Source organism: Hyperoodon ampullatus, assembly GCF_949752795.1.
Source record: "Hyperoodon ampullatus genome assembly, chromosome: 19".
In the NCBI taxonomy this organism is placed as follows: domain Eukaryota; kingdom Metazoa; phylum Chordata; class Mammalia; order Artiodactyla; family Ziphiidae; genus Hyperoodon; species Hyperoodon ampullatus.
This window is the reverse complement of record NC_136932.1, coordinates 28,984,438-28,997,728: the sequence shown is the minus strand read 5'-3', so window position 1 is coordinate 28,997,728 and position 13,291 is coordinate 28,984,438. Positions and strand designations below refer to the sequence as shown.

The 13,291-nt window shown below is 38.8% G+C and overlaps 1 protein-coding gene and 1 long non-coding RNA gene across 4 annotated transcripts in view; one reads left to right on the top strand and one right to left on the bottom strand.

Annotated features, from left to right (window-relative positions):
- Window positions 1-13,291, top strand: part of LOC307067913 (RAD52 motif-containing protein 1-like) — a gene marked incomplete at both ends in the record, with an annotated part of 278,899 nt that overhangs the window by 131,497 nt on the left and 134,111 nt on the right. The gene's annotated exons all lie outside the window — the stretch shown is intronic.
- Window positions 10,459-13,291, bottom strand: part of LOC307068481 — a 33,741-nt gene continuing 30,908 nt past the window's right edge. For all 3 annotated transcript variants that reach the window (XR_013811447.1, XR_013811448.1, XR_013811449.1), the window contains one exon: window positions 10,459-10,841. This is a non-coding gene — a long non-coding RNA (uncharacterized lncRNA). The remainder of the gene's footprint in view (window positions 10,842-13,291) is intronic.

The window sequence follows — 13,291 nt, the reverse complement described above, 5'->3', positions numbered from 1 at the left end:
TTTTAAAACAAATGATATCAAAACAAAAATGTCTTAAGTGGAGTTTTGTCTTTAAAAAATTGTCTTTGATACCCTGGATACCTTTTCCTGCCATTCCCATCAGAGGAAAGAAAAGCTGGGAGGGGGAGAGGGAAAGTATGGCTTCTAATACATGTTCCTTAGGTACTGATTAGAGTTTATTTTTTAAAGAATAAAAAGTCCCCACAAACCAGTATGTAAGACTTGTCTGCTTGTGAAACATTGGCCACTTAAATATTAAATTATCGGCAACTCTACGAAGGGGACCCCTATTTAGGAGGGGACCCCTAAAAACTTCCAGCACAATGGGAAGTCTAAGGTACGATAATCAGAACTGCTGTTGTAGTTCTCTTTCCAGCTAATCTTTATATATTTGTTTTGATGTTCCTGGTACTTTAAGTTATTGATGCAAGTGGACAGTTGTAAGGAACACAAAATTAGGACATGTCTGACGTGATACCTTCTCTCAAAACTTTATTTTAGACCCCGTAAACCAAAAGTGCCACAAGAATTGATCTTCCCATTATGAGATGAACCGACTTTACACACTCTTCTAAGGAGGAAGAATAATCTTGATTCTTATAAAGCAATACATCTAATATCATTTTACTAACAAGGTCATAGAGCTTAAGGAAAACTATAGCTTAAGGCATTCTTTGACTGCACGGTTTCATAAATTCTATCGTGGTGGAGATGGGGCCAGAATAAGATACAGTGTAGTAGCAGCAGGTATAAGAGAGTTACTTGCCATACTGTGACATCTCACTGAAAGTTAAAATTATAAATGTAGGCAATTATATATTTTGGTGGGGAGTGAGCTGAACAAAAGGCTTAGTAATTATCTGAATTTAGTCTAAAAATATCAAGAAAAAAGATTTTTTCCAGGCGTACCTGTTTGCTTTCATAATAGTTGTCTAATGCTCATAATAGTTGTCTAATGCCTTCTCTGTAGCTTTTACTTTGAAAGGCAATCCCTGCCCGTTATCCAGTTGCTTGTTCCTTGATTCTGTGCTGTAAGAGTTTGGGAAGTAGGTTAGCTTCTTGTGTACACAGCTAATACAGTAGTCTTCAAAAAGCAGATCAGCGTGAAGAGCATGACTTTCCTTAGCTGTGACACAATTATTACGTTTTAGCTTTGATGAGTAAAACAGTGGATTCTCATCTAGCTTGAAATTATTCTGTGATAATTAAATGCCAAGTCTGATTTTTAAATTTCTTAAATTTTTGATTTAAGTGTGCAGTGACCCCTTCAATCAAAAGTAAGTCTTGACAGAAGGTGACTGATTAAACAGTTACTTTTTTTTTCCCCTTGTGAAATTCTTCCAGGTAGATTGACTCAGGATTTTGATATTTAGAGTGCAGAATGGAATAATTTCAGTGATTGATGAGTTCTAATAACATCATAAATTTCAGTGGGAATAGCTAAGCATAGTTCAAGTGTCTCTTAGCTGCTTATTTATCATAACATTTTTCACGTCAGAGATGCAGCTTTATGTATGTGATGTCATATCTTTGACTCACAAGTTGGGGTTAAAACTTGAAGGGAATCTTTGGCAAGCAAAATTCAAAACTAGCTGTGCACTTTATAGTTTCATAGAATGTTTGTGATCTTGGGTGGAGTTAGCAGCATTGAGATCAAACAGAAATGTACTCAATCAACCAAGATGTATTGGTAGGACACAGTATTTCACACCTTTTCAAAGTGTCTCATTACACTATTTGGGGTAATGACTCTTAATTTTGGACTCTACCAGGAAAGGGAAAGCTTTATTAGAAGTGAATGTGTAAGGATCTGAGCCCTCTTATCCCTATGCTTTTCTTATAAAACACTAAGGATATAATTATATTTAAAATATTTGTCCACCAACTAGAAAATAAGAAGCTTGCTTTTGGGAGGGGTTTTTCAAAACCAAGTTTAGCTGGACTAAAAATAGGGGTTTTTTTTGTTTTTTGTCATTGCTGTTTTTGGTATTCCATTAGTGAGCATGCAGAAAGGCCTGTAGGATCCAGAAGTTTATGGCTGTTGCATCTGGAAACAGTATCTACTGCAGAAGCTCAAATGAACTTAGTGGGAGAGGTCTGAGTTTTAATGTGCCTCAGTTCAGATTTTCCTGTACTATCTGAGATATAATTACATTCTGTGATTGCTTCAGTGAGTTATCTTTAAATAGTTTTTTTAAAAAAAAAACTTTAACTTATCTGCCCTCTTACCATCTTGCTTTGAAGAAAGGGACATTTTTATAATTCAATGAGAGAGTACCAAATTCCATAAAGCTATCAAAAACAAAACGTTCCCTGCCCCCAAACCACAGCTCTTTTTTGGAAAGGGAAAAATAATAAGTCACATAATCCTTGTGTGTATGGATTTGAAGGTAGGTGATATTGTGAGGGGACCCCTAAAAAGTCCCAGCACAGTGGGAAGTCTAAGGTACAATAATCAGAACTGCTGTCATAGTTCTCTTTCCAGCTAATCTTTATATATTTGTTTTGATGTTCCTGGTACTTTAAGTTATTGATGCAAGTGCATTTTCTCCTATTGATTGTTTCATCATATCCTGCCACAGCTACATAGATTTGATTAACAGCCCTTTCTGTTCATGGTTCTTCATTGGTAGATAAGCACTTTTTTTTTTTTTTTTTTTTTTTGCGGTACGTGGTCCTCCCACTGTTGTGGCCTCTCCCATTGCGGAGCACAGACTCCGGACGCGTAGGTCCAGCAGCCATGGCTCACGGCCCCAGCCGCTCCGTGGCATGTGGGATCTTCACAGACCGGGGCACGAACCCGCATCCCCTGCATCGGCAGGCGGACTCTCAACCACTGCGCCACCAGGGAAGCCTGATAAGCACATTTTTAGTGTATCAGTATGTTCCTAAGGAATTCACCTAGGCCAGCAGAGAGGTTCTTTCGTATATTTGGGGAAACAAACAAACAAAAAATGACACGGCAAGTTTATAGTTAGAAGCCATATTTTAGCATCTGTCTCTCTTCTTTGGTAACATGTCAAAAATGCAGGTGAGGGCTTCCCTGGTGGTGCAGTGGTTGTGAGTCTGCCTGCCGATGCAGGGGACACGGGTTCGTGCCCCAGTCCGGGAAGATCCCACATATCCCGGAGTGGCTGGGCCCGTGAACCATGGCCGCTGAGCCTGCACATCTGGAGCCTGTGCTCCACAACGGGAGAGGCCACAACAGTGAGAGGCCCGCGTACCACAAAAAAAAAAAAAAAAAAAAAAAAAATGCAGGTGATTTGAATTTCCTTGCACATAGAAGAATGAAGAAGTTTGGAATTTTTATGCATGATCAGGACCTGTGTTTGGGAAAATAAATGTAAACTCATCACAGTGGAAAATGTGTTGTTTGGAGTCTGGGGGTGAAAACAAAGCTGATGGTTTTGGAGAGATTGCCAGAGCCAGATGGCCTAGTACTTTCCCAGTCTGGCGGTCCAACTGCTCCCTCCTGGATAATATACAGCCATTTGTTTGGGGATATTTACACTAGAGCTGTTTCCATGTGAATGTTTGAACAACATTAAAAACGAACATATTAGTAGTGGTGAATTTATCGAATTTGTATGACTACACAGATAATCTGTTCTTGTGTCTTATATTGCTGAGAGGAATGAAGGAGTGTCTGGATGTTGGGGAATTGTTTATATAGTTGTTGAGCAAGAATGATTTGGTCTTAGTTATTAAACTATGTAAGCATTTGGAAACTAATTGAAGTAATGGCAGCACATACCTGGAAGCTCAGTTGTGAAAATTAAATGAATTCATACATGGAAAATGCTTAGAACAGTGACTAGCATACATTAAGTGCTTAATAAATTAGCTGCTTTTATTATTACTATTATTACCCCATTGAGTTGACAAAGCCAGTTGTATCTACTAATTTGGTGTAAATGTAGTTATCATATGAGTGAAATATCTTTTATTACTGCTAGAAAGAAATATTGTATGATATTGTTAGAATGATTCAGTTTTTATCTTGGTGTTTGAATAATATGAGAGATTTTATTTGAGACACAAAAGATGCATTCTGAAGCTAACTGCTTTTGGTACACATTCTCTTGTTATTCAGGGCTGTGATGTAACTGAACAGCATACTGAATATGATATTCCTATGCAACTTTCCTAATTCAGTTCTGCAAACAGGCCTGCTTAGCTGCTGAGCTTAAATTACATCTTTGTAATTTGTTCACTAGTAGCCAAGCTGCTAATTGAAGCAAAATAATTTTTTATTTCGCTATTAATTTTGGATTGCTGTTTCACACAGTTGTTTATGAAACGTCAAATTTGTAGTGTTTTCTTTGGCACAGGTTAATTTTTCACTAAGGCTCCCTCACCTATTGGAAATTTCTCGAACTGCATTAGTTAACACTTTTTTTTTTTTTTAATGACAAGCAGTGGAACTTGGTGGTTGAAAGTAATGATTAATATTACAGCATGTTGATAATGTAGGTGTTCATATTTTTTTATTAGTTTTGATTCTTGGTGACTTGCTGCCAAAGTCGTGTTGACAGTCTGTATTTAGAGGACACTTTACTTCTGGTTGAAGGAGATACTTTGTACATTCATGAATGTATTCTTTAAGGTGACAAATTAGGTTTGGCGTTTTATACTGTATTTGGAAAAAAGAGTGATGTATTTTCAAGGTTACTGTTTTGATTTAAATGGAAAATTAGGAGTTTTTGTTAGTTATAGGTTACATATCTACCTGTCTTCCTTCCTCCTTTCCTTCCTTCTTCCCTCCCTTTCTTCCTTTCTTTCCTTTCATTCTTTCTGTCTTTCTAAATTAATGATGACAAGTCTCCGATTGTTGGTTTGTAAACCAAGGAAGACTCCTAATGAAAACACTTTGTTCCTAAAAACCTTTCAGATTTTAATGAACCAAAGTCAAAAGTATTCTCTTTGTTCACTTTATTTTTGCATGGAGCACAAAGAGTTAAAATTATTTGAAAAGTAAACAAAGAAAACTGTGCTCAATTATCTGTATTTCTTTCGGCGTGCCATTGAAGTGTGATCCCTGTGTAAGTTCACCATGTATTTTTTGTTTTACTATGTGGTCTTTATCCATAGTAAGTTTCAATTAACTTTTAAGACCCAGTGATATTTTCGAAAGATGGAGATGAACCACATTTCACAAGATGCCTTCTAAAACACTGGCAACAGAGGCAGATTTTTTCTATTGATTGATTTCTTTTCAAAGATTGATTTCTTTTCAAAGATGGTATAGGTTAGTGTGTAATTGGGCATTTGAAACTGATGGCATTTCATCCTCTCACAGCAAACCTTCTGGCACTATTGTGTAAGAATGTGAAAGTTTAACAATTCCTATTTTTTCCTTCATTTTTGTTAATTATAAAAAATTATTCTTGAAAAACCCCTCAATCAGAAAGTCAACAGAGTATTAAAAATAATTGTGACATTTTCATTATGCTCATTAGAGGAGAACATTGAGGCTAGTATATCAGAATAAATCTGCTCCAAATATGTCAAGTTTTGACAACTTGTTTATCAATTTCACTGTTTTTAAAGTTGAGATGAAGTTCGTGCTGTGTATTTTTTTACTTTTTTTCCTGTACAAGCATTCCTGCCACCTTAAGGGATTTATTTGCATTGGCAGGATTAATGTAAATGTCGTTTTCTATTTGATATTGTATTTTGTTGTTGTTGTTGTCGTTTCTTAGGTTAAAACCTCAACTTGCTTCACCATCAATTCATTTATTTAAATAATACATTTGATATGCTTCCTCTCCCCCTCCTGCCCATCTCTGTAACAGGCCTCCCATCCTTACTCCTTCCTGATGAACACGCTGATTTCTTTAAACCACTGTTGTTTTTGTCACTCTCACGGCAGACTTACCTTCCTCCCAGTGAGCAGAAGTATGACTTACTATGGAGGATGAAGATAAGCCTTCTTCTTGGTGTTCCATTGTCTAGGTCCTAAACCAGCTGTCTGTTAAAATCGTTTCACTTAAAGTAGTCAATGCTGTTTATATGCTTCTGTGATCTCCCTACTGATCCGGCCTCAACGAACTTCATTCACACCCCACAGAGGCATATATTAAATTGGGAAAACAAGCAGAAACTTCTCCCTAAGCTGGTGTTAGAGGACCCCTTTCCTTTTAGGCTCGGAGTCTGCATTTGCTGAACTGTGAACCAGTCTCGACGTGTGTACTAAATGTACACGGTAGAGATTTGATGTGTGTGAAAGCTGGAGGGAGAACTTGTTGACATTTTTAAAAAGTCTGTTTTATTGTTGACACTCTACATTGGAGACATTCATCAAAATAGATTTATCCTGTTGTCCCATGTTGGATCTCATCAGAATGTCGATTTCTTGGACCATACTTTTATATGATAGTGTGGTATGTGTGTGTGGTGTGTGTGTGTGTGTCTGTGTGTTTTAACAAGCTTTTTCTGTAACAAAAACTCCTTAGGCGAGGTTGGAGGTGGAGCTGCCTTGGACGGAGTTTCACTGTATAGCTAACTCTATTACACTGAGGTTCTAGATTATTACTCTGTTTCCAGGATTTTAGTTCTACTCCTTAGGAGAGAGGAAAGACTCTCTGTTTCACTTGTTTTTATCTCAGAAGTCACAGAAGCAGCAAGCACTTCTTTGTGTTTATGTGCTGAAAAGTATTGTTCTGCTGAGGCCCCAAGAAAAGGAACAGAAGAAACTTCATGTTTCCTTCCGTCCCCAGAGTTTAACTATTTCTGAGCAAATCCAAACTCATGCTTTCATTTTTCTATGCTTGATGTACAGAAAGATTCTCCATTTTGACTCTGCTGCCAGAAGCGAAGTGGCAGGTTGACATTTGGTAGAGATGTATTACGGAGGCCCTGGGCCTTCAACGAATGATGTTCAGTCACCAAAGACAAAAACTTGGAATACCTGGGAGACCATGGATCATCTACTCTTTGGGGGGATCGTCAACATATTTTCACTACAGCATATGTTTTTTTTGGGGGGGGGGATACGCGGGCCTCTCACTGTTGTGGCCTCTCCGTTGCGGAGCACAGGCTCCAGTTGAGCAGGCTCAGCAGCCATGACTCACGGGCCTAGCTGCTCCACGGCATGTGGGATCTTCCTGGACCGGGGCACGAACCCGTGTCCCCTGCATTGTCAGGCGGACTCTCAACCAATGAGCCACCAGGGAAGCCCCCTGCAGCATATCTTTAATTGAGTATCATCACGGGCCCACTGATTTCAGTGGAACCAGCAGCCTCAGCAAAAAATAATATTGGTATTATCTAGAAAGACTCAAAATGAGAAGGTCTGATGTAATTGATACTCTTTTCTCCTCCCAAAACCATTTTTTTTAAAACAGGAAGGAAAACCCCATTAATACCTGTGAATTTCATTTACCAAGTTACTTGTATTAGTTTAGCATGACAGAAAACTAAAGTTGAACCAGAGGTTTTCAGGGGTATTAAGAGAACATACAAAACATGTAGTGATATTAGGATTTTGCAGAAATGCATGACAGAATTTTTTAGCACCATGTATGAGATCTAATCAGTTATTTACAGTGTTTCTTTGATTTTTTAAAGCAGTGATTGCAGTAAATAAAGCAGGCAGATGTAAGTTTTGGTTTTTAAAACATTTTCAATTTACTTAATGCATTTTCTTGAGTAAAGCAGCTTCTTGGGTATTTAAAAGGCCTTTTAAGATTGCAGGAATGCATCATCAGTGCATGCTAAAACTAATGGGTGAAAATTTAAGTCATAATACGATGTGAACATAATCTAGATGATTTCCCCAGAAGATAGTTATGAATTACTTCAAGTAGTAACTTTACAGTACACAAAGCTGGCTGTGCTCTCTGATGGGTGGCAGGTACCCCCTTAACCAAATGGTCAGAGTTTACTGGCATTAGTGGAACGAGTTGACAGTGTGATGTCATACAGGGAGAAGAACTCAGCATCATGTCTGTGGTATTCTGGCCCTGAATTACATAACTTTAGTCTAAGCCTGAGGAAACATTAGACAAATCCAAAATGAGGATGTTCTACAAAATGGCCTGTATTCTTCAAAAATGTCAATATCATGAAATACAAAGACTCAGGAATATTCCTTTTTTAAGGAGATATGACAACTGAATGCTGTGATTGGTATTGGTTTTGTTGTTGTTTGCTATAAAGGACATTATTGGGTATTTGGTGAATCTCAGGTGTTGATTATTGTATTGTATCAATGTTAATTTTCTGATTCAGATAATTGCGCTATGGTTATGTAAGAGAATTCCTTGTTTTAAGGAAATACATTCTGAAGTATTTAGGGCATGTCTGCAGTTAACTAATAAATGGCTCAGGAAAAGAAAATAGAGAAAGAAAGAAGAATAAAGCAAATTTACTAAAATGTAAACACTTGAGGCATCTGGGTAAAGAGTATCTTGGAATTCTTTATATATCCTTACAACTTTTCTATACATCTAAAATTATGGCAAAATGAAACATTAAAAAATATAGGGTTATAACAGGCTAACCATAAAAAATACTTTTGATGGGCCAGTGGTAGAGAAATATTTTCTCCTTATACAGGTACTTTTTCTCATTTTTTAATTTGTTGCAATTTTTGTTTTGTAATGGAGTTAGGTAACAAAGCAAGAGCCTGCTCTGAGGGTCTGCACACATAGTGTCATAAGCTGTCCTCCATCATTTACAGTTCTAAAAGTCTCAGGTTCATAAACAAGCACATTCCGGACAACTATAAGTTAGTTCCTGCAGTTTTTGTGTGTCCTAAAAAAAGGATAGTCTCTGGTTAATTTAAGTAGTTTCGTCACCAAGAAATTGAGAGTTATCTGAATGTGTGAAAGTAATTTTATTAACAATTTGAAGCTGTGTTATATTAGTATTATGCAGTGCTACATTGTTTAGTTAAAATGTATCCCCATGCAGAGCACTGCTCTACCCATAGCTGTGAGCTTTTCTCTGGCCCAGGTATTAACATGTAGATCTTCCAGTAAGCAGAGGTCTCAAGGAAACTTCCAGTGACCTTATGTAACATGTTTGTACACATATTACTAAAAACATCTTGGCTGGTGAGGTGGTTTGGGACTCCAAAGTTTGAGAGTCAGATGTAATTCTTCTTAGTTGAGGGAGATAACTATGGCTTAACTCCCCGCCCAACCCTGCCCTTCCCCCAGCATATGCGGGCCAGTATTACTGTTTGCGTGGTTATACACCCCAGAGAGCACATGTTTTCAACCTGTAGGCAGGAAGGATTTCCCCATTGATGAAGCATCGCAAGACAGTGAGTGGACTCATAACCATACCCTCAATTGTTTTCTGCTACTTACCTCTAGAATATTACATGTTGGAGTTGGAAGTAGTAAAATGAGGCAACAAATACGAATCACTTAAAAATAAAATCCATGTGCTTTTCTATATTTTAAGTCACTAGTATCTCAATCTGCTAAGCCTTCTGGGTTTTTCCTTCCCCGTTGGTTAGATTTATTTTTATTCTGAATTGAAGAGAGAATTGTGGTTGTCTTGACGACAGAAGCCCATCTCATACAAGGATCCAAAGATGTGTGTTATAATAAGGTGGTTGATGGGACAGAGAGGCACATATCCCCTTCCACTCAATTTGGGTTGATCCTTAACAACTGTCTTAAAACAATCAGCCCAGTGAGGCCTTTGGCTCTGAAAGCTAGTTGGCCTTGCAGCAGTGGTGAATGGTCAAGAACTCGATTGTGGTAGTTAGTCCTCTGCTACTTGGTTCCATTCTTAGCTCATATCGTGCCTTTGTTTACAGGCCATAGTATATTGAAGGCCAAGACAAGAACCCAGAAATGTGCCGAGCCTTGCTCACACACGAAATCATGTGCAGGTAAGAAATACCTTGTTCTTTCCCTTTAATTAGCAAAGAGAAGATGAATTTATATCTCAAATCTAGGTGAATTCAGGTCTATTTTTTGGGTATATGTTTATCTTCTGTTAGACAATATAAAAACTGCTAGATGTATTTGGTAGTAAAGTGTCAGGCATCACAGTGGTTCTCGATTATTTATTAGATTTCATCCTAAAAGATGTATGTTTCCATTTTGATATCACATTGTTAATGGGTGCAAAGCAGTGCTGTCCCCTTTTTCCTTTCAATCAAGTAAAATACAATATAACCCTTTTAGTGTTAATATATGTGCTCAACTGCATTGCTAGTAAAATAAGAGTTCTATTGATGTCAGCAGAAACCTCTGTTTGGATAAGACATGAAAGTTATAGTTCCCCTTCATAATTCTTCCACTTAAAAATGTGACCATCCATACATAGGCATCATTCCTCCCCACACGAACCCTGAAGCTGATCTCTTAATCTTAGTTACCTTTTATATAACTATGACAATGTAGCTAACATTGCTTAAATGTAGTGAGCTTTTGGAAGGATGGCAAAGATGAGTCACTGAAAAGTATAAACATTCATGTTTTCCACAAATGAGTATCTTTATTTTTGTCTGAAGCTACATTTGAAACCAGGTAAGCAGACCACATTCACTTCCATGGCCTCAGCCAACCCTCCACATGGAAGAGAGTAAACCAGAGAATAGCCTTTTAACTTGTAGTTTAGGATTCTAATTCTTCGTAAAATAGCACTGGCACCTTGCTTCTGATATATTCTGAGTAATTGGATAAAGCATGACGATGACGCTCTGCATCAGGGAAGGGCTACTAATGGCTTTGTCAACCACGCAGGCTCTCCTGGCACAGAGCGTTCTCAGCTCCTGGCTGTTACTGACCAAACCATTTAGGACTTTCAGCTGCCGCTTCGGCATGGGTGGGTTTATTTGCTGCCCACGGACCTGTGGGGAAAGCAATCTGAAAACTCTACAGGTGGAAATAAAATAGAAAAGAGATTAATGTGTTTCCTTAGTGAAGTCCCAAATAGTAACTTCTTCTGTAATAAGAAAAAAAAAATACTTAAAGATATACTATGCCTTTCACACACAAGCCTACACTCTATTAATGCAGTTTATATTTTTCTTGTTCTTAAAATTCATTGGTCCAAAGTACTTTTGGGTAACCCTATTGCATGAGCTGTCTAAAAGGCTTACTGCCATGGGATTGTGATTATTGTCTCTCTTTGAGACAAAACCCCTTTGACTTGATGGCACAGAACTCTTTCCATGGAATTCTGGGAGAAGTTCTGCATTTTTGGTAAACTGGAATCTATTATACCAATCATCATTATTTCATTTTGCTAATACTTGGTGATGAAACTCTTAAAAAGTATGGCCCCGTGAAGGATTTTTTTTTTTTTTTTTTTTTTTTTTGCAGTATGTGGGCCTCTCACTGTTGTGGCCTCTCCCGTTGTGGAGCACAGGCTCCGGACTCGCAGGCTCAGCGGCCATGGCTCACGGGCCCAGCCGCTCCGTGGCACGTGGGATCTTCCCGGACCGGGGCACGAACCCGTGTCCCCTGCATCGGCAGGCGGACTCTCAACCACTGCGCCACCAGGGAAGCCCCAAAAGAAACAATTATTGCTGTTACATGAAACATTTAAAAATAACTAGAATTATGACCGATAACATTTTACCAGGACATACTAGATTTTTAGGAATTCCATGTAATTTAACATACTAATCAAACATTTTTCTCTGAGATGGCTCAGGGGCCTTCTAAAGCATCTCAAAGTTAGCTGGAGATCAAAGGAACTGTTAGAATTGGCCAAACACTTATTCACTTAACCAAAGCAAGGAGATTTCAAACAAAAATACAGATCACAGACACAGGGAAAGGAACTCACAAGCTGTTATCAAAAGCAGTGTTCCAAGAAAACTTTGGAGGGAGAAACCAAAGCCAGTCTTGCCCTAACCCACTTCCAACAAAATCCATTTACCCAACTAAATTTAATCCAATTTTAGAAAATCCTGATCATGCACAACTTGTTTTCTCAGTGTTTCCTTTTCACAAATTTTCATCACCTTCTGTATCCATCTTATTTTGCCCCTTATTTTCTTCCGCATCCAGAAACAAACAGCTCTAGTAACTTTCTTTTCTCTTTGTACTATCAGCCTGGTACCCAGCTGCTCACTTTGTTTATTACGTAGCTTCATAAATGCTTGAACATATGGAACTTCTTTTGTCTTTCTCTTCCAGTTACAAAATAACTCTAGCTGAAGGGTAGTACAGTCATTTAGGCTACCATTCAAAGACCACCTTTCCTCATTTTCAAGAATGTATCCATATGTTGGCCGAACAAAATTACAATAGAATTTCATTCTTTTCCTAGTCTTAGGTTTACAACTACAGGTTGACCAGTCTGCCAGGATTTTTCCCATTGGCTATCAGATGGAATTGAAGAAGAAGCACTTCCTATGTTTGAACCATAGAACACTCATACGCGGACTAAGAACAAAACAAAATCCTCACCACTAAGGGAAGCCTAAAACCAAAGGAACCAAAAGTCAAACAGAAACCAAAAAGCAAACAGCACAAGACTCAAGTCAGCTTCCAAGTCTCAACTTAGCCTGTGACCTCTGTCCAAGTGGTGCACCTTCCAAATGAAATTTCCTGGAATGAAAAGTCACCCAAATGGGAACTAAAGTTCCCCCAAATGTACAGGGCTAAAAGGACCTTAGAGTGCATGCTAGGGGAGTTACCACATGCTGGCTGAGGTATCACAACATCCCAAATGCTACTTTTCTGGTTTCCCAAAATAATCCCTTGGAGTAGGACATTCGGGGCAGTCCAGGAAGGAGGAAGAGAGGAACATCCTCTAGGCAAAGATGGCCTTGGCAGTTGCTAGGGTGGTCCCTCTTCTGCCATCTTCTCCTGCCCCAGAGTTCCAACTGCTGGGATGGCAGATGGGGTATGACTGGGGCTTGGCCTCTCCAGGCAAGGGTCCCAGGCAGTCTGGCCTCTGAAGGAATTCTCCAACCCTACACTCTCTCAAAAGAGGCTGGCATGGAGAAAATCATAGAGTGTCCAATCAAGTCACGGGATCCACAGGGGCCATCCCCAAGTCAGCCCCATATTGGGTACTAAATTTGATGCCGAAAGCTCGACCTCTGTGCACCAGTGGCAAATCAAATCTCAGAGACAGAGGTTTGGAAGAAGTAGAAAAGAATAGCTTTACTGCTTTGCCAGCCAAAGGGGGACACACAAAACTCATGCCCTCAAAAACTGTGTGTCCCAATGCAGGAGGATCTGGTGAGGAGTTTTACAGCAATGGTTTAAGGACACAGTTGCTCCTAAGGATTAGTGTGTGTACAGGGCCTTAACTCCCTTTAATCTGGCCTCAGATGGTCTCTTGATGAGCTTCTCTGGAATGAAGA